Source organism: Falco naumanni, unplaced genomic scaffold, assembly GCF_017639655.2.
Source record: "Falco naumanni isolate bFalNau1 unplaced genomic scaffold, bFalNau1.pat scaffold_208_arrow_pat_ctg1, whole genome shotgun sequence".
Taxonomy (NCBI): Eukaryota; Metazoa; Chordata; class Aves; order Falconiformes; family Falconidae; genus Falco; species Falco naumanni.
Genome location: NW_024427393.1, coordinates 24,279 through 49,044, shown reverse-complemented (window position 1 = coordinate 49,044; position 24,766 = coordinate 24,279). Strand labels below are relative to the sequence as shown.

General features: G+C 50.1%; 1 long non-coding RNA gene across 1 annotated transcript; it reads right to left on the bottom strand.

The window, feature by feature from the left end:
- Window positions 1-2,710: 2,710 nt before the first annotated feature.
- On the bottom strand, window positions 2,711-24,389 carry LOC121082046. The gene is made up of 3 exons (XR_005825884.1): window positions 24,346-24,389; window positions 21,534-21,706; window positions 2,711-2,843 (listed from the first exon to the last, which is right to left on the bottom strand). It is a non-coding gene; the product is annotated as an uncharacterized LOC121082046 (long non-coding RNA).
- Window positions 24,390-24,766: the final 377 nt, after the last annotated feature.

Genomic DNA, 24,766 nt, shown 5'->3' with positions numbered 1-24,766 from the left:
TGATGATAGTGATGAAAGGGCGAGTGTTTATGGGTACGAACGAGGGGAAAGGCCAGCAATGCAGATATCATGGTGGGAGGCTCTAAGACCACCACAGCAGGATGAAGAGGCAGATGAAATATTCTATCAATCAGCAGCTGGGAGAAATCTCACGATCGCTACCCTTGTTCTCATGAGGGAATTGAGCTTCCCAGATGTCTGCTGGAAACTACAGTACAGCAGAGAGGAAAGGCTTCTAGGAGGGTTCTGAGCTGTGCGGACGAGACCTTCCTGACCCAGCTGGTGAGGGAGCCTGCTAGGGAAGGAGCACCCTGCAGCTGTTGTTTGCTAACAGAGAAGGACTTGTGGGTGATGTGATGGCTGGAGGCCATCTGGGCCATGGCCATCGTGAAATGTTAAGAGGTTTGATTCTTGAGAAGTAAGGAGGGGGGGCAGCAGAACTGCTCCCTTGGACTTCCAGAGAGCAGACTGCATCTGTCCTCTTTTTGAATAAAAATGCCGCGGTTTAGATATACGACTTATTTATAGAATTACAAGCATGGAAAACCAGTCTTTTCCATAAGAAAGCAACTACGGAACCTCTTCACTGACAGTAAATAGCTCAATACGTGAGTACCCCATGCCACATGCCAATACCAACTCCAATGCAACATAACTGAAATACCTCCACTGGAGATACCAGTTCTGCAATTAAGTCTTGAGCTTTCCTTACAGAGCCTGCCACACCACCCGCTACCATGTTCCGTTAACCTCCCAAACACTGGCCTTGAGAACCTGAGCGTGAAGCTGTTCTCAAGCACAAGCATGGAATCCAACCATCAGTGGTCCGAGAGGTACGCAAAGATGAACATCTATGTCTCCCCTGTTGACACTCATGAGGATAGGAAGCCAGAAGAGCTGTTCAGTTACCCATGTCTAAATAGGTTTAGTATCTTTACTGAAAGCTGGCGAGACACAAGCCTAAGAAATCTTTGCTCCATATCTAACCATCGCTGAAACACTGAATCGAAAGGAAGCAAAGGAAGATAGAAGACATGCCAGGTCTGCCAAGCAAAGAACATGAGGAAGTTTCTCAGTGCACAGAAGCACAGCTTGCAGACAGAGTTCCTGCTGACAAGCAGGCAGCAGGAGTGAACTTCATCCATTTGGGACCCTTTGAGAACACCAAGCACCCAGATAGTGCTGAAGGATGCTTTGTACATAGGGGACCCTCGGAGAGAAGCAGACATGTCCAGTTTTATTCCCTGGGAAAGCGCCCTGACACTGTCCTGCCTCTCAGGTGGCGTAGGATAATTAAAATACAGGAACTTATTAGTAAGCATGGGCTAATTCCTGGCCCACTGTGATGCTAACAGTAGGCCCACAAATCTCTCAACTAGTTTTGCTCAGCCTGTATTATGACAGTTACATTGCTCTATGTTGTGGGGGAAAGCAGGTGACACAGCTTGCCCCCTTGATGCACAGGGCTGCGTTTCAAAGGACTACGACAATCCCAGAAGAGCACAGCATAGAACAGCTTATACGTAATTAAGTATCACATCACAAAACACACTGCATGCCATCTATCCATGAAAATGGGGGTTTATGTAGGCACATGCAAAATGGGGTCTGCTGCTCAAAACCCAGCAAATCCTGATTTTAAAAAATCATATACTTGAAGTGTAAGACGACATAACTTTGGGTTTGTTGCTAAATCCCCATGTCGATGTAATTCCTTCACTGCCATCTGAAATCGTTCAGCTTAAGGCACTTTCCACATCAAGCAAAGAAAGCTCAACTCAGAAGGCAAAGATCCTTCTTAAGGGAACGGATCATCTCTAACTACAAGACACCTTCCCGCCCACTGAAACATAGCAGCAGAGTTAGAAGCAGCTTTTAAATTCCAAGTGGAGAGGTGCAAAGTTTGAAAACTACAGGACATTCTCTTCCTAGCACAAAATAATCAACTTTTTCCCACTTCTCTGCAAACCTTAACCCCAGTGTTTGTGTTTTTCACACTGCAGCACAGAAAGCCAGTACCCACAGCTGCACAAGGACTTCCAGTGCCAGTGTGCAAAGCATCGAGGAGTCTGGGCTCAGTCTTGGCAGTACAGGTGTGATCCACCTCAAATGCACTGCACAGTCTGCACCTGGGGGTATCACAGGTCAATAGTTAATCACTGCTTTTCCTCCCAGTAACAATAAAAAGAGAAAAAAAAGAAAATCTCCTTACATCCACTGGCTCTTCTTTACAGGCTAGAGGCTTATGGAAGTGATGACCCATTTCACCCAACATTCAAGGACACCTATTGAACAATTTTCAGAACTGTCCCAAAACCCCCAGATCTTACACAACAATCAGTCCAAAGAAGTACAGAGGTCTCTGCGCTACTGGACACATGCAGGAACACTTGTGTTTACTGGACACCTTTGTAAAGGGAAAAGGCATTACACCAGCGTACCAGATCCTTGCCCAAAAGACTTTTCAAACCACCTGTTTGTTGACGCAGTCACTGCACTTCAACCCTTCCACCCACGACAACATCCTCTCAGGGGGCAGACTTGCCTGCCCTTGATCACAGAATCAGTCAGCAGAGTTCAGATTGAACCAAGCTAAAAACTGGGCCCAACCTCTACGTTCACGGTTGGGATACACGGCTCCTATCACAGGGCTCACATGGCAGTCCCACCTGGGTTACGTATCTGAAGTTGCATTTCCCACGGGGTCAAATATTCCTCTTCACATCTGCCTTGAAACTGAGGGCTCATGGTCAGCGAGAGAAGAGAGTTCCTTGCCTCCTGTGCAGTCAGGTCACGTTCCCCTGCTAAAGGCAGCCTGCTCAGGCCTCCCATTTGTGTACAATCTGTTTAAAAGAGGTAAAATCAAGTCTGAAGGTTACTCATTTGCTTCCTTAAACATTCTACCATTTGCAGCATTCGGCCCCAGAAGATGACTTCTGACATAGCAACTTCTCCAAGCAACCTGCTATAAAAGGCAGTTCAACAGAATCACCGACAGCCAGGTCTGTACCCTTGGGGAGACACTTTCAAAGCTCTTTGGAGGATCGCACTGGATCTGTGTGCTTTAGACCCCACTGCGTGGATTTACTGTTTTACTGGCAAAGGTTTTATGTACCACACGTGAACATCTTCAAAACACCTACTGTAATGGTCTCATGCGTAAACAGACACACTGATCCTCTAATATCACACATGAAGAACTCAATGGATGCTCCTACCAAGGCAGTGGTTCCCTTCTGTAGCCACTGAACAAGCAAAAGGATGGATCAGAACGACATTATCAAGCTCTGAAGCAAAATTTCTGTCTTCCTTTAGCTGTAATTTTAGAGCTTCATTGAGTGCTGAAGAGTGTCAGCCTGACAGCTCTGAAGCATGAAGAGCTTGATCCTCTGTGCCAGAACCACACCAGCACTGGCCACACAAGCTGCCTGCGTACTCACTAGGGTCAGGGTCCGGGTCCGGGGTCCGGGTCCGGGTCTGTACTGCCCTGCCACCGCAACACAGAAGTGAGGAAAGTGAAATGGAGACAGAAGTGTTCATTCTCCACGTAGTTGATGCTGGCAGCTTCTTGCCTCCAGCATTCCTGCACCTCAGGAGCCTGGGAAATGACAACAAATGTGAAAGTTCCTAAAAATAATTTGCCTAACACACCACAGCGTAGCACTTCCATATGCCCACACCACACTTCTGGCTCCCAGCTGCTCTCCTGTGCTTCCCTTTAGCTACCCGGGAGGCACCTTTTCCATCTCCTCACATCTCAGAACACCCAACTCATGGCTCTAACATTCTTCCCCTTCCTCTCAACATCTTCCTGGTGGTCTCAGCTTTCTGCCCTCCAGATTAGGGCCTTATCATAACAGGACAAGGATAGCACAGGGGGTTTTTTCTGTAAGGAAGCCAAATACTTAAAACTCTTAATTAAAATATAAAAATTAAGAGGAAGGGGAAAAGCCAAAATGACAGCCAAGTGGAAGTTTCATTTGGTGCTCAAACCACCTGAATACTTACGCTGCAGCTGCAGCCGAGAGCTGGCCCTTAGATGCCTGATCAGGATAAAGCCCCAAATCCTGCCACTAAGGTTTCAAATGACAAAATAACATCATCTAAGGGAAGGCAAAATGGATAAACACAAACATCGCCGTATATTTACAGGGCCTTCACAGCACAGTGGTTCTCTGATGGCACCCAGAACTTAGCAGTATGAAGAATTACAAAGGTCAAGTGCTATTTATAAGCAATGCAACCCTTAAATCAACACTAGTGACAAAAGAGCCAAGCACTTGACTTGCAGAACGGCAGATGATTCGTGACTTTCTCCACAGCTTCTACTACTGATGAAGCTTACAACCACCTCACCATTTGGGAACGACATCCGTTGCTAGTGTTGCTCTGGTTGGAAACTCAGCAGGCTGGCACGTTCATTCCTTCAGAGCCAGAAGGAATTTGTCATTACAGGAATTCTCATGCCACTGAACTGGCAGCAAGGTACACAAGCCTCTTAATCCCTTTTTATACTTCTACGCTTGTGCCATAAAACCATTCTCCACTCTCCATCTCACTACCTCTCCAAGCAGAAAAGTCCCATCTGCCACACACTTGTCACAAACTACACAGGATATGACACAGGTTTCAAATACATCAGAAAGTATCAAATCAGAAACTTTAAAACATAAAAGAAAATTAAAAAAAGGTGGCAGTGGGAAATTATTTTCTACCTTGACTGTGAGGTTCACAAGCTGCTAGTAGTTAACGTTAATGGCTCACTATTTCAAGGTCGCTGCTAGTAGTTAACATTAATGGCTCACTATTTCAAGGTCGTGACGGCAACAGTTCTGCAATGTGTGGATATCAGCGAGAGAATTGCTGCCTTGCACCAGTTCAGGTGCTCCACCTATACCTTGTCACAGATTTGATTTTTTTTGTTGTTGTTTTAAATGCTTATCAGGGTAGGATCTGCCTACCAAGACCAGATTTTAAGTGAAGTTACATTATGCTGCTCTTGATTTAAATACAGCAAGATAGCTCCACTGCTACATTCAGCCACAAGAACGTAAACATCTCCAGCTTCATAGACACCCATACATTATTTTTGTAAGGAACAAATGACTAAACATGGAACAACACTATGAAAAAAGCAAAAGAATGCACACAATCAGCATTTCCCTATTTGGACCAAAACCCGAACATCTCTAACAGCAGGTAAGTCTGAATTAAAAATCAACCACATCCAGATCCCAAATGGGGTAGGGGTTATTGTATGCCACAGACCTGGACTTGACTGTTGAAGGAAATCACGCACTACGGAAAATTTGTGGTGGTTCTGAGGAAGTTTAACTAGAGCCTTGGCAACTTCACTTGGGACATGAAAGGTACGTGCGCTACAGTACCACCCGCAATAAAGGAAACTAGTCTCGCAGTTTGAGTTCAACACCACATCCGCAAACCAAATGAGGCTGCTACATTTGAGGAACACTGATGGAAACCTCACCTGCCATCCCAAAGTTATGCTACGGCATTTCTTCCCTTTTTGCCACCTTCCTCAGCCTTGGTACATCTTTTGCAGAATCTGAAGCAAGGGCCCACACCTTCTTCCTGTTTCTAACAGTGAATGTCTGGGTTTCACACATTGGTTTCTTGTGCGGCGCCAATAAGACCCAACACTCGCCTTCATAAATGCATCCGTACACTAGGCAAGAAAAGGAAAATTACCAGCCACAACATTGTACTGCCCACAGGGCAACAGAGTGCCCCATTCGTAAGAGGATTTAAGGCAGTAAATAACCCTCAAATATCTTCATGAACAAGCACCGTTTAATCATGTGCTTTTAATCTGACTACCGACACAATCTAACAAGAAGACACATTAAGGGAAGCAGAGCTGTAGTTAAAAAAGTGGGGCTTCTCTTTCCTCTCCTGAGGGTTTACCATCCAGAGCTGGCTGAAGTTCTGAACCTGTAAACCGCTCCCCCATGCTTGTATGCTCGCTCTGGGAAACAAAGGCGGCTGTTTGAATTCTTTTGCAGGTACAATCTTTCTTCACTTTTGAGTTGGAATGAAATGAAAAGCTGCCAGCAGTCCCTCTTATGGCACAGAGACACACCTATGTTCCATGCACATGCCTGCCCAGAAACGCATGCAGAGGGAAACCATCCCTTGGGTATCAAACACAGAAACAGCACTGAAAACCTTGGCTTCTGAGAGTCCCTGCAGCGTTCTCCCAGGTCAGTACACAGCATGCTTGTGGCAGGATCACCACTGTGTGTGCGTCACTTGCTTTCGTTTCCATCTTCATCTCTAACCTGGCACTTGCCACCTCCAGAATGCAGCATGCATAAAAGCAATTCCGTTTACTACAAGCACAGCACCGTGTGAACCTTCTGCATGAAGCCCGGTATTTAAAGAAATTGCTATAAAGAATAAAAATCTGCCGGCACCACTGACACACAGACACGCTGTGTTTTCTGAAGAGGGACGATACATTAAACCTGCAAACTAAGGACTGCGACAGCTCGCTCCTTGCCCCTCTTCTTTTGCCCTCAGGCTGGTGCAGGAGCTCCTTTCACCAGAGCAGGCACACCACAGACACAGCCTCACCGAGGGGAAGGGTGGGGAGGGGATAAGGGCAGAGCGGGAAAGGAAAGACCCACAGAAGCAGCTTTGCCGCCCACTGCCAAAGTCACAAGTCGCTCACGGATCCCGTCCCCTCGCCCTGCCTGTGCTGGTCTTTGCCTCCGTCTCTTACCGCCCCTCCGCTCCTCTCCCTAGCCCTCTCTCCTGCTGCTGATCCTGCATTCCTTGCGGCACCCCCCTGCCCCTCTGTCTCTGTCCCGCTCCATCCCTCTGCCCGCTCCTCGTCAGTCCCCTGTCCCTTCTCCATCCCTGTCCAGCCCCTCCTGCTCTCCCTGCCCCTCTCCAGCCACCCCTCCGCCTTGACCCACCTCTCCCTGCTGCTCAGTGCCTCCCTTCCCCTCGTCTCTGCCCACGGGGGCTCCGGGGCTGGGGCCTGTGCTCGGGCAGTCCCGGGAAGGGGCCACGGGGCCTACAGGGCCCGGGCTGGGGGCTGGTGTCCCCCCAGGGCCTGACTGCTGGGCAGGGATGTCCCATGGCCTGCTGGGAGAAGGCATGCCCCGGGGCATGCTGGGAGCTGTAGGCCCAGGGACCTGCCCCATGGCCAGGTTGTTCCCGGGGCATGCTGGGAGCTGTAGGCCCGGGGCCGCCCCATGGCCAGGTTGTTCCCTGGGCATGCTGGGAGCTGTAGGCCCGGGGCTACCCCATGGCCAGGTTGTTCCCGGCCATGCTGGGAGCTGTAGGCCCAGGGTCGCCCCATGGCCAGGTTGTTCCCGGGGCATGCTGGGAGCTGAAGGCCCGGGGCTACCCCATGGCCAGGTTGTTCCCGGCCATGCTGGGAGCTGTAGGCCCAGGGTCGCCCCATGGCCAGGTTGTTCCCGGGGCATGCTGGGAGCTGCCACTGCCCACCCTCAGCCTCCTGGCAGCCGTGTTGGGCTGGGCAGGCACAGCCTGTGCTGGGGCTGTGGCCCGGCTGAGGGGACCTGTGGCCGGCCGTGGGGCGAGGGATGCCCCTTGGGCTGGCACAGGGGTGTCTGCTGCCTGCTGGCTGCCCGGGGGTTCTGTGGGGAGGTTCCAGCCCCCTGCTGTGCCAGGCCCCGGGGCAGCTGGAGTCAGGCCTGGCCGGGGCAGCCCTGGGGGTGAGCTGAGAGCTAAGGAGGGAAAGAGGCGCCGGCAGGTGCCCCGGGCACAGGCACCGGGCACCCCGACTCGCAGAGCCCCCTGGAGCCGCCCCGGCATCTGTAGGTCCTGCAGGAATAGGGCTAGCGTGTTTTTCTGCTGACTCCGACAGGGCTCTGGCTACACCTGTCCTGCTGAGGGACTGGGAACATGCAGCTGCCTGGGAGAGTCACCAGCCAGAGTATGAGTGCTCCAGCCTTGTTTCCCTTGCTGGAAAACACTTCATTTTTAAATACGGCCTCTCAGCGGCGAGATCCAGGCAGTCGGGATTGCTTCCTGTCGGGAGCACGCTGGTGACTGGAGGCTGCTGCCTTCAGTGGCAGAGCTGGACGTTTCTCCTCGCTGACAGGATTAAGTTATAAAGAATCGCTCGGAGAGGCTGCAGCTAAAGCAGTGATTAACCTGACCTATTGAATAAGCTCAGTAAGGGGTGGCAAACTTTCTGAGGCACCTGGGCTATACCAATTGATGAGGTTAGTAGGGTAACGGTGTGTTGCCTTCAAGACCATACAGCACAGAGAATAAATGAAGGTCTATAACAACAAGTAGAGTACAGGTGCCCCAGGAAAGTTCAGCTGAAGTTCACCAGGTTGTTGAAGCTTGTTTGATTATCAGAGTTCCTGAGGTTGGGCCTCACTTGCCAGGACAGTGTAATCTTCAGTTCTCCCTTCCTTTCTGCCTTAGGTTGAAAACAGCTCTTCTGTTTCTGTCCCCATCTTCAAACAATTCCACAAGAACATCATAGGAAAGGAGGTGCCAACATCCAGAAGGTGAGATATCTTTCCTAACTCAATTGCTCGTGATGATCACTGCCTGCAGCAAAATCCCACTGGATGCTCTCTCCTGCTCATTGGTGATGTCAAATATAGCCTGCAAGGGCTTTTCTGAGATGATTTTTTTTTTCCTTTGTGGCGGATTTGTGAAGAAAGCCAACGCCAAATTTGATCTCCCAGCAAAGAACAGCAACTCGGAGACGATTGTTATCACAGGCAAGAGAGCAAACTGTGAGATGGGGAAACGCTGACATTTGCACTCAGGCAGAGCCAAAATGCTCCATGGCACGACCCATACACAGCTCCACCAGAGAAGGTGCCAGGAAGGACTTCTGTTTGTGGGTCTCACTTCAAGTTGTTTACAGGCCTGGCTGTAGGCGATGGATACGCAGCCTCCCAGCTGGTTGCCAGGGCTGATGGGCTGGGAGACGGCATGGGTAGGTGATGGCTTTATACTTTGAGAGCTGCCCGCTCAAAGCCCAAATGTGAGCGAGGGCTCTCTTGCAGATGGGGGAGCATAGACCCTCTTCACAACTTCCTCACATGTTCTCACCCATAATTTCGATACAATGGGTGTGGGGAGCATGTCTGACTGGCCTGTCAGAAACCCCATGCCTCAGCCCAGACTACAGCCCACAACTTGCAAATTCCTGCTTTTGTTGTTGCTAAGACCAAGGCAATTGTGCTACTGCTCTGTGTTTATTTTTGTGCTGTTCTTCAGCAGTACATGGTTGACCACTGAAGCCTGGTGGCCGTCCTGAACTGGTAGGGGGCCAGTTCCCTGGTACTCTGTGGCAGATGGTCCAGTTTTCCAGGCATGGATGATGGGCGCTGGTGTCGGGTCTGGCTCTCAGTACATGCTGGGATGTGCAGGACGGCTGTCTGAGCGCAAGGGTCAGCTGCTGCGGTTGGCCTGTTTTCTCGCAGCGAGGCGCCTGTGGAGAGAGGAGGCTGCTGAGACCTACAGCTGTGGTGCTGTATGGGGGTTAGGGTGGGGGCAGTACCCAGTGCACTGTGGGATGCACATGGGAGCTGTGGGCACAGAGAGCTCTCTTCAAAAAGTGGGCTCCCTGCACCCGTCGGCTGGGGCTCTGCTCGCCTGCCCATGGCTTGTCTCCTCTCAGCCCTGACCATCCTGACCTGCCTGCTCTGCCCATGCTGGAAAGGAGACCTGACTCCAGCAGACTGAGGGGAGCAAAGCTGGGCACGGCACTGCAGGGCTAGGAGAGCCTCCTGTTCTCTCTCTCATGCTTGTGGAGTCCAGCACTCAGCTCCCCTGTCCATCCCTGACCAGACAAGGGGACAGCCTCGGCTCTCTATTCGGTGGGGTGCTCTGAAGAGAGGATGCTCTCTGCAGAATACGTATCCAGAGCCCTGCGCAGGCAAAACCCCTGCCCGTGCGGACAACACGCACACTGGCAGTGCTGGAAAGCACATGGGACAGATTGACTCTCTTTCTCCAAAGAAAACTTGACAGCTTCCTCACCAATCCCAGTTGCTTGGACATCTTGGCTGAGGTGAACACCTGGGATTTAAGGCATCACCTAGCAGGGTGATTTCTTCTCCTAGGCTCACTGGTAGGGAGAGAGATGCCGCTCTTGCATTTCTCCCTTTCTGTGGCAGCCTCATCCCTCCTTGTTTTGACTTTCTGACCTTGCTCTGCCCATATCTGTCACCTGGTCTGCTCTTGTCGAGGCAGGGTTGCTTCTAGCAAACATTTGCTTAGCAAGTTAGCAAGGTAACACGTAGCTAACCCAAGAATTGAGAGGCCAGGTCAAACACCTCACCGCAGAAATCTCAGTGGACTTTGGCCAGTAACTAACTCGGCATTCCAGAAGACCCTACCACGAAATGCTACATGGCTTAAAGCAGCCAGCTAATATGGAAGTTTGGGGAAAAAACCTCCCAACAACTCACCGTCTCCTCTTCCTCCACACAACGATGACACAACACAACACCATCCCGTATAGGACAGAGCCCAAAACTGCCACAACACCTTCAATGCAGTACTTCCGGAAACTATTATGATCCTCAGCATCTGAGCTGCTCTGGCCTTCTACTTCTGTCGGAAAAAAAATGCACGTTAGTGAGTCCTGCACACTCACGGCAATCTCACAGGAGGTTAGAAATGTCCAAAAAATGATCAATCCCTTCTGCTTGTGGAGGCTACGGCTTCTTCACACATGCCTCTGCCCTCAGCTTCCCACCTTCTCTGGTTCAGAGGGACGTATACCCACCTGGTGCTGCTTTATACAGCTCTTTTACGAATTCATCTAGGTCTGGCGATGACACGTGGGGAGGCTTCTCTGCATTGCCAACAGGTTTTCTTCCTTGAGGCACGTGAAAGAAAGTATCAAGTTAAAGCTCTCACTAATAAGATACTTAGCAGGAGTGCTTCGTCTGTGAACTCAGCCAGGACTGACGATGCGCCCCTGGCATACCAGGTGAGCTCCAGCACAGGATCCAGACCAGGAGCTGGAGCCACAGCTGCAACCAAACACCCATGAGAAGTTTGTGACATGCACTGTGACAGACACTGGCACAACGGAAGAGCAGAACCTTTGAGGGGATCACGTCATGACATGGCACACGCAATGACAAAGGTCTATACTCCCACACCTGCAAGGGACGCCTCGCTCACATTTGGGCTTGGAGCGGGCAGCTCTTCAAGTAAAAAGCCATCACGTACCCATGCCGTCTCCCAGCCCGTCAGCCCTGGCACTCCGCTGGGAAGCTGCATATCCGTCGCCTGCAGCCAGGCCTGTAAACAAACAGAACAGAGAAGCTCCCATGAAATCACACACCTCCGCCCCAAAGTCACCCGCCTCCCAGGTACTACCACACCTCACAGGGCACGCAATACCAATAGTAACTACAATGTGTAGGGCTGGAGTCACTCAGGCTCCACCTGAGTGTCAAGAAAACGGACTGCTCTGGGACCAAAATAAGCCCAAAAGGGGGAAGTTGTTGTCTCAACTCCCAAATTACTACACTCTGGTTTGGAGTGTAACTACACGTGAAACAAATCTGTGCACAAAGTTCAGGTCAAGCTGACCCACTCTCTGAAGCAGTTATGCATGAAGGGACTTCTCATGAAGGGAGGCAGCCTTAGGAAAGCCGGGAAACAAAGACCAGAGAGCAGTAAGAACACCATTATCTAAGCAGTGCAGAACGAAGCCTTCAAGTGAGGAAAGTTTTGGTCGCGAGAGAATACAAGCTGACAAGACCTTGCCATCCGCTGACATCAACAGCAAATTAGGTGAAAATAGGACAAAGACAAATGTGGCAGTGGGACATTGTTCACCACCTCCAACCCAAATAGGTCCCTCCAGAAGAGGGCAAAACCCTGCCTGGGAAGCATGCGTATTTAGTAAAGTCCTTCACCAGTGTTAGCTGAGGCATAGAAGAGCCCACGGTCTCCCAAAACAAGAGGGAAAAGCATGACCAAGGTACCAAAACCACAACTAGAAAGAGGTAAAGCACCACTGACTCAATGCACAGCCCTTCAGTTTAGCTGCCTTCAAGTCAGGTGTCCTGCCTGAAGCTGGGTGTCCAGCCCTCACCTCTCCCTGCCCCCAAGGTGTCACGGAGAGTCTTCTACCCATCAGGGAGAACAACGGGCATGAACCAGGCTGTGAAGCTGGGGCTGCTGCGATCCTGGCCAGGGCATGCCTACAGACGCAACAAAGGCTGCCAGGCTCAGTGACCCCAAGCTGCCTGTGCATCCTCTCTGCCACCCACGGGCAGTCTCCCCTCCGGCAACTGGCAGCAAGGCACGAGCATCTCCAGTTCCTGCCGGCTGGGTACCAACAGCTGCCCACAACAGCTCTGGCCGGGAACGGTGTCACCAGGGCCGCAGCTGTGCCTGGGACTCAGCCTGAACCACAACGCGCAGCAGAGACTCCGGACCATCTCTGCAGCTCACCAGTGCTTGCAAGGCATGAAATCCAGCATCAGTGCAGCAAGGCTCTGATCGATCCCTTTCTGCTTGTGGAGGCTACGGCTTCTCCACACATGCCTCTGCCCTCAGCTTCCCAACTTCTCTGGTTCAGAGGGATGTATACCCACCTGGTGCTGCTTTATCCAGATCTTTCATGATTTCCTCTAGTTCTGGCGATGACACGTGGGGAGGCTTCTCTGTATTGCCAACAGGTTTTCTTCCTTGAGGCACGTGAAAGAAAGTATCAAGTTAAAGCTCTCACTAATAAGATACTTAGCAGGAGCGCTTCGTCTGTGAACTCAGCCAGGACTGACGATGCGCCCCTGGCATACCAGGTGAGCTCCAGCACAGGATCCAGACCAGGAGCTGGAGCCACAGCTGCAACCAAACACCCATGAGAAGTTTGTGACATGCACTGTGACAGACACTGGCACAACGGAAGAGCAGAACCTTTGAGGGGATCACGTCATGACATGGCACACGCAATGACAAAGGTCTATACTCCCACACCTGCAAGGGACGCCTCGCTCACATTTGGGCTTGGAGCGGGCAGCTCTCCAAGTAAAAAGCCATCACGTACCCATGCCGTCTCCCAGCCCGTCAGCCCTGGCACTCCGCTGGGAAGCTGCATATCCGTCGCCTGCAGCCAGGCCTGTAAACAAACAGAACAGAGAAGCTCCCATGAAATCACACACCTCCGCCCCAAAGTCACCCGCCTCCCAGGTACTACCACACCTCACAGGGCACGCAATACCAATAGTAACTACAATGTGTAGGGCTGGAGTCACTCAGGCTCCACCTGAGTGTCAAGAAAACGGACTGCTCTGGGACCAAAATAAGCCCAAAAGGGGGAAGTTGTTGTCTCAACTCCCAAATTACTACACTCTGGTTTGGAGTGTAACTACACGTGAAACAAATCTGTGCACAAAGTTCAGGTCAAGCTGACCCACTCTCTGAAGCAGTTATGCATGAAGGGACTTCTCATGAAGGGAGGCAGCCTTAGGAAAGCCGGGAAACAAAGACCAGAGAGCAGTAAGAACACCATTATCTAAGCAGTGCAGAACGAAGCCTTCAAGTGAGGAAAGTTTTGGTCGCGAGAGAATACAAGCTGACAAGACCTTGCCATCCGCTGACATCAACAGAAAATTAGGTGAAAATAGGACAAAGACAAATGTGGCAGTGGGAGGTCACCACCTCCAACCCAAATAGGTCCCTCCAGAAGAGGGCAAAACCCTGCCTGGGAAGCATGCGTATTTAGTAAAGTCCTTCACCAGTGTTAGCTGAGGCATAGAAGAGCCCACGGTCTCCCAAAACAAGAGGGAAAAGCATGACCAAGGTACCAAAACCACAACTAGAAAGAGGTAAAGCACCACTGACTCAATGCACAGCCCTTCAGTTTAGCTGCCTTCAAGTCAGGTGTCCTGCCTGAAGCTGGGTGTCCAGCCCCCACCTCTCCCTGCCCCCAAGGTGTCACGGAGAGTCTTCTACCCATCAGGGAGAACAACGGGCATGAACCAGGCTGTGAAGCTGGGGCTGCTGCGATCCTGGCCAGGGCATGCCTACAGACGCAACAAAGGCTGCCAGGCTCAGTGACCCCAAGCTGCCTGTGCATCCTCTCTGCCACCCACGGGCAGTCTCCCCTCCGGCAACTGGCAGCAAGGCACGAGCATCTCCAGTTCCTGCCGGCTGGGTACCAACAGCTGCCCACAACAGCTCTGGCCGGGAACGGTGTCACCAGGGCCGCAGCTGTGCCTGGGACTCAGCCTGAACCACAACGCGCAGCAGAGACTCCGGACCATCTCTGCAGCTCACCAGTGCTTGCAAGGCATGAAATCCAGCATCAGTGCAGCAAGGCTCTGATCGATCCCTTTCTGCTTGTGGAGGCTACGGCTTCTCCACACATGCCTCTGCCCTCAGCTTCCCAACTTCTCTGGTTCAGAGGGATGTATACCCACCTGGTGCTGCTTTATCCAGATCTTTCATGATTTCCTCTAGTTCTGGCGATGACACGTGGGGAGGCTTCTCTGTATTGCCAACAGGTTTTCTTCCTTGAGGCACGTGAAAGAAAGTATCAAGTTAAAGCTCTCACTAATAAGATACTTAGCAGGAGCGCTTCGTCTGTGAACTCAGCCAGGACTGACGATGCGCCCCTGGCATACCAGGTGAGCTCCAGCACAGGATCCAGACCAGGAGCTGGAGCCACAGCTGCAACCAAACACCCATGAGAAGTTTGTGACATGCACTGTGACAGACACTGGCACAACGGAAGAGCAGAACCTTTGAGGGGATCACGTCATGACATGGCACACGCAATGACAAAGGTCTATACTCCCACACCTGCAAGGGACGCCTCGCTCACATTTGGGCTTGGAGCGGGCAGCTCTCCAAGTAAAAAGCCATCACGTACCCATGCCGTCTCCCAGCCCGTCAGCCCTGGCACTCCGCTGGGAAGCTGCATATCCGTCGCCTGCAGCCAGGCCTGTAAACAAACAGAACAGAGAAGCTCCCATGAAATCACACACCTCCGCCCCAAAGTCACCCGCCTCCCAGGTACTACCACACCTCACAGGGCACGCAATACCAATAGTAACTACAATGTGTAGGGCTGGAGTCACTCAGGCTCCACCTGAGTGTCAAGAAAACGGACTGCTCTGGGACCAAAATAAGCCCAAAAGGGGGAAGTTGTTGTCTCAACTCCCAAATTACTACACTCTGGTTTGGAGTGTAACTACACGTGAAACAAATCTGTGCACAAAGTTCAGGTCAAGCTGACCCACTCTCTGAAGCAGTTATGCATGAAGGGACTTCTCATGAAGGGAGGCAGCCTTAGGAAAGCCGGGAAACAAAGACCAGAGAGCAGTAAGAACACCATTATCTAAGCAGTGCAGAACGAAGCCTTCAAGTGAGGAAAGTTTTGGTCGCGAGAGAATACAAGCTGACAAGACCTTGCCATCTGCTGACATCAACAGCAAATTAGGTGAAAATAGGACAAAGACAAATGTGGCAGTGGGACATTGTTAACTCCAACCCAAATAGGTCCCTCCAGAAGAGGGCAAAACCCTGCCTGGGAAGCATGCGTATTTAGTAAAGTCCTTCACCAGTGTTAGCTGAGGCATAGAAGAGCCCACGGTCTCCCAAAACAAGAGGGAAAAGCATGACCAAGGTACCAAAACCACAACTAGAAAGAGGTAAAGCACCACTGACTCAATGCACAGCCCTTCAGTTTAGCTGCCTTCAAGTCAGGTGTCCTGCCTGAAGCTGGGTGTCCAGCCCTCACCTCTCCCTGCCCCCAAGGTGTCACGGAGAGTCTTCTACCCATCAGGGAGAACAACGGGCATGAACCAGGCTGTGAAGCTGGGGCTGCTGCAATCCTGGCCAGGGCATGCCTACAGACGCAACAAAGGCTGCCAGGCTCAGTGACCCCAAGCTGCCTGTGCATCCTCTCTGCCACCCACGGGCAGTCTCCCCTCCGGCAACTGGCAGCAAGGCACGAGCATCTCCAGTTCCTGCCGGCTGGGTACCAACAGCTGCCCACAACAGCTCTGGCCGGGAACGGTGTCACCAGGGCCGCAGCTGTGCCTGGGACTCAGCCTGAACCACAACCCGCAGCAGAGACTCTGGACCATCTCTGCAGCTCACCAGTGCTTGCAAGGCATGAAATACAGCATCAGTGCAGCAAGGCTCTGATCGATCCCTTTCTGCTTGTGGAGGCTACGGCTTCTCCACACATGCCTCTGCCCTCAGCTTCCCAACTTCTCTGGTTCAGAGGGATGTATACCCACCTGGTGCTGCTTTATCCAGATCTTTTATGAATTCATCTAGGTCTGGCGATGACACGTGGGGAGGCTTCTCTGCATTGCCAACAGGTTTTCTTCCTTGAGGCACGTGAAAGAAAGTATCAAGTTAAAGCTCTCACTAATAAGATACTTAGCAGGAGCGCTTCGTCTGTGAACTCAGCCAGGACTGACGATGCGCCCCTGGCACACCAGGTGAGCTCCAGCACAGGATCCAGACCAGGAGCTGGAGCCACAGCTGCAACCAAACACCCATGAGAAGTTTGTGACATGCACTGTGACAGACACTGGCACAACGGAAGAGCAGAACCTTTGAGGGGATCACGTCATGACATGGCACACGCAATGACAAAGGTCTATACTCCCACACCTGCAAGGGACGCCTCGCTCACATTTGGGCTTGGAGCGGGCAGCTCTCCAAGTAAAAAGCCATCACGTACCCATGCCGTCTCCCAGCCCGTCAGCCCTGGCACTCCGCTGGGAAGCTGCATATCCATCGCCTGCAGCCAGGCCTGTAAACAAACAGAACAGAGAAGCTCCCATGAAATCACACACCTCCGCCCCAAAGTCACCCGCCTCCCAGGTACTACCACACCTCACAGGGCACGCAATACCAATAGTAACTACAATGTGTAGGGCTGGAGTCACTCAGGCTCCACCTGAGTGTCAAGAAAACGGACTGCTCTGGGACCAAAATAAGCCCAAAAGGGGGAAGTTGTTGTCTCAACTCCCAAATTACTACACTCTGGTTTGGAGTGTAACTACACGTGAAACAAATCTGTGCACAAAGTTCAGGTCAAGCTGACCCACTCTCTGAAGCAGTTATGCATGAAGGGACTTCTCATGAAGGGAGGCAGCCTTAGGAAAGCCGGGAAACAAAGACCAGAGAGCAGTAGGAACACCATTATCTAAGCAGTGCAGAACGAAGCCTTCAAGTGAGGAAAGTTTTGGTCGCGAGAGAATACAAGCTGACAAGACCTTGCCATCCGCTGACATCAACAGAAAATTAGGTGAAAATAGGACAAAGACAAATGTGGCAGTGGGACATTGTTAACTCCAACCCAAATAGGTCCCTCCAGAAGAGGGCAAAACCCTGCCCGGAGAGCATGCATAAAGACCTTCAGCACTGCTGTCTCAGGATGGGTACAATTTTGCTGTAGAAGGAAGAAACATGTAATCAGTCCTGTGTATGATAAGGAAGGTGCAATATACTATGAGGTATAAGAAGTGTGCACTGGACGGGAGAAGGGAGGGAAGATTCCATCATATCTTCTGGGATCTGTCGACAGGCTGAACCTGTCTTCTCCCACATAGAGATGCCAACTGGGTAAGAACTATATTCAGTGACTATCTCATACCAGCTTTTATTAGCTGCCTTGTTTTAAGCTTGATTTGCAGTTACTATATTATCACCAGCAGTCTTTGAACCTTATTCTTTCATAAACTAGCAGTTTGTATAATAAAAATCTTGAGCTTGTGTAAGTCTCTGGAGATCTGAATAACTGATATAAGGATCTGGCTCAGTGACGTTGAATAGGTTAGTTGAATCACTACAGTGGGCTGTCAAAACGCAGGTAGCGGGCTAGCTGGTCGCCCATGAGGGTATCGTCTGTCTGGGGAAATTGACAGGTTGATCAAATATGAAGGGTTTGAGGAATCCCCCTTCTTAATGTGACACACCTGTTGGCTGGGACCGGAAAGCTTTCAAAGTACTGTTTCCAGGCCACGTGCAACACCCTTCAAAGACCAGGTGGACAAACATACAGCCTCTTAGGAATTCTTACTGGGACAACTCTACTGGGCACTAAAGAAGCCCACAGGAAAGGACTGGAGGGAAAAAAAAAAATCACCATTTTTTTGTCTCATAGAGAAGTGCCTACTTCTGAGACTACTGAGAGTCTGCTGCACCACAGCTGCCCTGTTACTTCCCCTGGCCTGCGAGATGGGGCTGTGTGTTGGGGACCTGGGGTTGCCCAAGGAGAGCACTGCAGGGCTAGAGCAGGAATGCTCCCGTCTTCCTGAATGGACATCTCCCAAGGACAGATGTCCCCAAAGCTGATAGCCAGAGCGCAGCCCAGGAGCAGTGGAGTCACGGCACCAGGCACGGCTGTGACCCAGCCAGAGGACAAGCACTCCCGTGGACTAATGCCTGGCCCTGCTGTGCAGCTCTGGCCCCGACTCGCAGGCCGGGGAAGGCTGCCACACCACACTGCCCAGGGTTGGGTTCCAGCCCTCACCCGCCAACCTACCTAATCGCCACGGAGCAGCCCAAGTGTCCTGGGCTTGCAGGGCCACCAGGAGGAAGAGGATAAGGATGCAGGAGAGGGACACAGCCCCCTGTGCCTGCACCATGCTGCTGCTGCTGCTGCTGCTGCTGCAGTCACCACTGCTGCTGCTGCTGCTGGCACTGATGGACCACGCCCACGGCACAACGTATCATGGTGTGGAACACTGGGGCTTGTGACCTCACAGCCCAGCCTCCTCAGGGCAGCCATGCCCCCGGCATGCTGCCACCCACCCAAGCACCCCCTGGCACACCCCACCCCAGGAACGCAGGGCTTCCAGTGGAGACCGAGACTGACACTGCGCTAAGGAGTGTTTTGACTGTCTAGAGCTTGATGATAGTGATGAAAGGGTCGAGTGTTTATGGGTACGAACGAGGGGAAAGGCCAGCAATGCAGATATCATGGTGGGAGGCTCTTAAGACCACCACAGCAGGATGAAGAGGCAGATGAAATATTCTATCAATCAGCAGCTGGGAGAAATCTCACGATCGCTACCCTTGTTCTCATGAGGGAATTGAGCTTCCCAGATGTCTGCTGGAAATACAGTACAGCAGAGAGGAAAGGCTCTAGGAGGTTCCTGAGCTGTGCGGACGAGACCTTCCTGACCCAGCTGGTGAGGGAGCCTGCTAGGGAAGGAGCACCCTGCAGCTGTTGTTTGCTAACAGAGAAGGACTTGTGGGTGATGTGATGGCTGGAGGCCATCTGGGCCATGGCCATCGTGAAATGTTAAGAGGTTTGATTCTTGAGAAGTAAGGAGGGGGGGCAGCAGAACTGCTCCCTTGGACTTCCAGAGAGCAGACTGCATCTGTCCTCTTTTTGAATAAAAATGCCGCGGTTTAGATATACGACTTATTTATAGAATTACAAGCATGGAAAACCAGTCTTTTCCATAAGAAAGCAACTACGGAACCTCTTCACTGACAGTAAATAGCTCAATACGTGAGTACCCCATGCCACATGCCAATACCAACTCCAATGCAACATAACTGAAATACCTCCACTGGAGATACCAGTTCTGCAATTAAGTCTTGAGCTTTCCTTACAGAGCCTGCCACACCACCCGCTACCATGTTCCGTTAACCTCCCAAACACTGGCCTTGAGAACCTGAGCGTGAAGCTGTTCTCAAGCACAAGCATGGAATCCAACCATCAGTGGTCCGAGAGGTACGCAAAGATGAACATCTATGTCTCCCCTGTTGACACTCATGAGGATAGGAAGCCAGAAGAGCTGTTCAGTTACCCATGTCTAAATAGGTTTAGTATCTTTACTGAAAGCTGGCGAGACACAAGCCTAAGAAATCTTTGCTCCATATCTAACCATCGCTGAAACACTGAATCGAAAGGAAGCAAAGGAAGATAGAAGACATGCCAGGTCTGCCAAGCAAAGAACATGAGGAAGTTTCTCAGTGCACAGAAGCACAGCTGCAGACAGAGTTCCTGCTGACAAGCAGGCAGCAGGAGTGAACTTCATCCATTTGGGACCCTTTGAGAACACCAAGCACCCAGATAGTGCTGAAGGATGCTTTGTACATAGGGGACCCTCGGAGAGAAGCAGACATGTCCAGTTTTATTCCCTGGGAAAGCGCCCTGACACTGTCCTGCCTCTCAGGTGGCGTAGGATAATTAAAATACAGGAACTTATTAGTAAGCATGGGCTAATTCCTGGCCCACTGTGATGCTAACAGTAGCCCACAAATCTCTCAACTAGTTTTGCTCAGCCTGTATTTATGACAGTTACATTGCTCTATGTTGTGGGGGAAAGCAGGTGACACAGCTTGCCCCCTTGATGCACAGGGCTGCGTTTCAAAGGACTACGACAATCCCAGAAGAGCACAGCATAGAACAGCTTATACGTAATTAAGTATCACATCACAAAACACACTGCATGCCATCTATCCATGAAAATGGGGTTTATGTAGGCACATGCAAAATGGGTCTGCTGCTCAAAACCCAGCAAATCCTGATTTTAAAAAATCATATACTGAAGTGTAAGACGACATAACTTTGGGTTTGTTGCTAAATCCCCATGTCGATGTAATTCCTTCACTGCCATCTGAAATCGTTCAGCTTAAGGCACTTTCCACATCAAGCAAAGAAAGCTCAACTCAGAAGGCAAAGATCCTTCTTAAGGGAACGGATCATCTCTAACTACAAGACACCTTCCCGCCCACTGAAACATAGCAGCAGAGTTAGAAGCAGCTTTTAAATTCCAAGTGGAGAGGTGCAAAGTTTGAAAACTACAGGACATTCTCTTCCTAGCACAAAATAATCAACTTTTTCCCACTTCTCTGCAAACCTTAACCCCAGTGTTTTGTGTTTTTCACACTGCAGCACAGAAAGCCAGTACCCACAGCTGCACAAGGACTTCCAGTGCCAGTGTGCAAAGCATCGAGGAGTCTGGGCTCAGTCTTGGCAGTACAGGAGTGATCCACCTCAAATGCACTGCACAGTCTGCACCTGGGGGTATCACAGGTCAATAGTTAATCACTGCTTTTCCTCCCAGTAACAATAAAAAGAGAAAAAAAGAAAATCTCCTTACATCCACGGCTCTTCTTTACAGGCTAGAGGCTTATGGAAGTGATGACCCATTTCACCCAACATTCAAGACACCTATTGAACAATTTTCAGAACTGTCCCAAAACCCCCAGATCTTACACAACAATCAGTCCAAAGAAAGTACAGAGGTCTCTGCGCTACTGGACACATGCAGGAACACTTGTGTTTACTGGACACCTTTGTAAAGGGAAAAGGCATTACACCAGCGTACCAGATCCTTGCCCAAAAGACTTTTCAAACCACCTGTTTGTTGACGCAGTCACTGCACTTCAACCCTTCCACCCACGACAACATCCTCTCAGGGGGCAGACTTGCCTGCCCTTGATCACAGAATCAGTCAGCAGAGTTCAGATTGAACCAAGCTAAAAACTGGGCCCAACCTCTACGTTCACGGTTGGGATACACGGCTCCTATCACAGGGCTCACATGGCAGTCCCACCTGGGTTACGTATCTGAAGTTGCATTTCCCACGGGTCAAATATTCCTCTTCACATCTGCCTTGAAACTGAGGGCTCATGGTCAGCGAGAGAAGAGAGTTCCTTGCCTCCTGTGCAGTCAGGTCACGTTCCCCTGCTAAAGGCAGCCTGCTCAGGCCTCCCATTTGTGTACAATCTGTTAAAAGAGTAAAATCAAGTCTGAAGGTTACTCATTTGCTTCCTTAAACATTCTACCATTTGCAGCATTCGGCCCCCAGAAGATGACTTCTGACATAGCAACTTCTCCAAGCAACCTGCTATAAAAGGCAGTTCAACAGAATCACCGACAGCCAGGTCTGTACCCTTGGGGAGACACTTTCAAAGCTCTTTGGAGGATCGCACTGGATCTGTGTGCTTTAGACCCCACTGCGTGGATTTACTGTTTTACTGGCAAAGGTTTTATGTACCACACGTGAACATCTTCAAAACACCTACTGTAATGGTCTCATGCGTAAACAGACACACTGATCCTCTAATATCACACATGAAGAACTCAATGGATGCTCCTACCAAGGCAGTGGTTCCCTTCTGTAGCCACTGAACAAGCAAAAGGATGGATCAGAACGACATTATCAAGCTCTGAAGCAAAATTTCTGTCTTCCTTTAGCTGTAATTTAGAGCTTCATTGAGTGCTGAAGAGTGTCAGCCTGACAGCTCTGAAGCATGAAGAGCTTGATCCTCTGTGCCAGAACCACACCAGCACTGGCCACACAAGCTGCCTGCGTACTCACAGGGTCAGGGTCCGGGTCCGGGTCCGGGTCCGGGTCTGTACTGCCCTGCCACCGCAACACAGAAGTGAGGAAAGTGAAATGGAGACAGAAGTGTTCATTCTCCACGTAGTTGATGCTGGCAGCTTCTTGCCTCCAGCATTCCTGCACCTCAGGAGCCTGGGAAATGACAACAAATGTGAAAGTTCCTAAAAATAATTTGCCTAACACACCACAGCGTAGCACTTCCATATGCCCACACCACACTTCTGGCTCCCAGCTGCTCTCCTGTGCTTCCCTTTAGCTACCCGGGAGGCACCTTTTCCATCTCCTCACATCTCAGAACACCCAACTCATGGCTCTAACATTCTTCCCCTTCCTCTCAACATCTTCCTGGTGGTCTCAGCTTTCTGCCCTCCAGATTAGGGCCTTATCATAACAGGACAAGGATAGCACAGGGGGTTTTTTCTGTAAGGAAGCCAAATACTTAAAACTCTTAATTAAAATATAAAAATTAAGAGGAAGGGAAAAGCCAAAATGACAGCCAAGTGGAAGTTTCATTTGGTGCTCAAACCACCTGAATACTTACGCTGCAGCTGCAGCCGAGAGCTGGCCCTTAGATGCCTGATCAGGATAAAGCCCCAAATCCTGCCACTAAGGTTTCAAATGACAAAATAACATCATCTAAGGGAAGGCAAAATGGATAAACACAAACATCGCCGTATATTTACAGGGCCTTCACAGCACAGTGGTTCTCTGATGGCACCCAGAACTTAGCAGTATGAAGAATTACAAAGGTCAAGTGCTATTTATAAGCAATGCACCCTTAAATCAACACTAGTGACAAAAGAGCCAAGCACTTGACTTGCAGAACGGCAGATGATTCGTGACTTTCTCCACAGCTTCTACTACTGATGAAGCTTACAACCACCTCACCATTTGGGAACGACATCCGTTGCTAGTGTTGCTCTGGTTGGAAACTCAGCAGGCTGGCACGTTCATTCCTTCAGAGCCAGAAGGAATTTGTCATTACAGGAATTCTCATGCCACTGAACTGGCAGCAAGGTACACAAGCCTCTTAATCCCTTTTTATACTTCTACGCTTGTGCCATAAAACCATTCTCCACTCTCCATCTCACTACCTCTCCAAGCAGAAAAGTCCCATCTGCCACACACTTGTCACAAACTACACAGGATATGACACAGGTTTCAAATACATCAGAAAGTATCAAATCAGAAACTTTAAAACATAAAAGAAAATTAAAAAAAGGTGGCAGTGGGAAATTATTTTCTACCTTGACTGTGAGGTTCACAAGCTGCTAGTAGTTAACGTTAATGGCTCACTATTTCAAGGTCGCTGCTAGTAGTTAACATTAATGGCTCACTATTTCAAGGTCGTGACGGCAACAGTTCTGCAATGTGTGGATATCAGCGAGAGAATTGCTGCCTTGCACCAGTTCAGGTGCTCCACCTATACCTTGTCACAGATTTGATTTTTTTTGTTGTTGTTTTAAATGCTTATCAGGGTAGGATCTGCCTACCAAGACCAGATTTTAAGTGAAGTTACATTATGCTGCTCTTGATTTAAATACAGCAAGATAGCTCCACTGCTACATTCAGCCACAAGAACGTAAACATCTCCAGCTTCATAGACACCCATACATTATTTTTGTAAGGAACAAATGACTAAACATGGAACAACACTATGAAAAAAGCAAAAGAATGCACACAATCAGCATTTCCCTATTTGGACCAAAACCCGAACATCTCTAACAGCAGGTAAGTCTGAATTAAAAATCAACCACATCCAGATCCCAAATGGGGTAGGGGTTATTGTATGCCACAGACCTGGACTTGACTGTTGAAGGAAATCACGCACTACGGAAAATTTGTGGTGGTTCTGAGGAAGTTTAACTAGAGCCTTGGCAACTTCACTTGGGACATGAAAGGTACGTGCGCTACAGTACCACCCGCAATAAAGGAAACTAGTCTCGCAGTTTGAGTTCAACACCACATCCGCAAACCAAATGAGGCTGCTACATTTGAGGAACACTGATGGAAACCTCACCTGCCATCCCAAAGTTATGCTACGGCATTTCTTCCCTTTTTGCCACCTTCCTCAGCCTTGGTACATCTTTTGCAGAATCTGAAGCAAGGGCCCACACCTTCTTCCTGTTTCTAACAGTGAATGTCTGGGTTTCACACATTGGTTTCTTGTGCGGCGCCAATAAGACCCAACACTCGCCTTCATAAATGCATCCGTACACTAGGCAAGAAAAGGAAAATTACCAGCCACAACATTGTACTGCCCACAGGGCAACAGAGTGCCCCATTCGTAAGAGGATTTAAGGCAGTAAATAACCCTCAAATATCTTCATGAACAAGCACCGTTTAATCATGTGCTTTTAATCTGACTACCGACACAATCTAACAAGAAGACACATTAAGGGAAGCAGAGCTGTAGTTAAAAAAGTGGGGCTTCTCTTTCC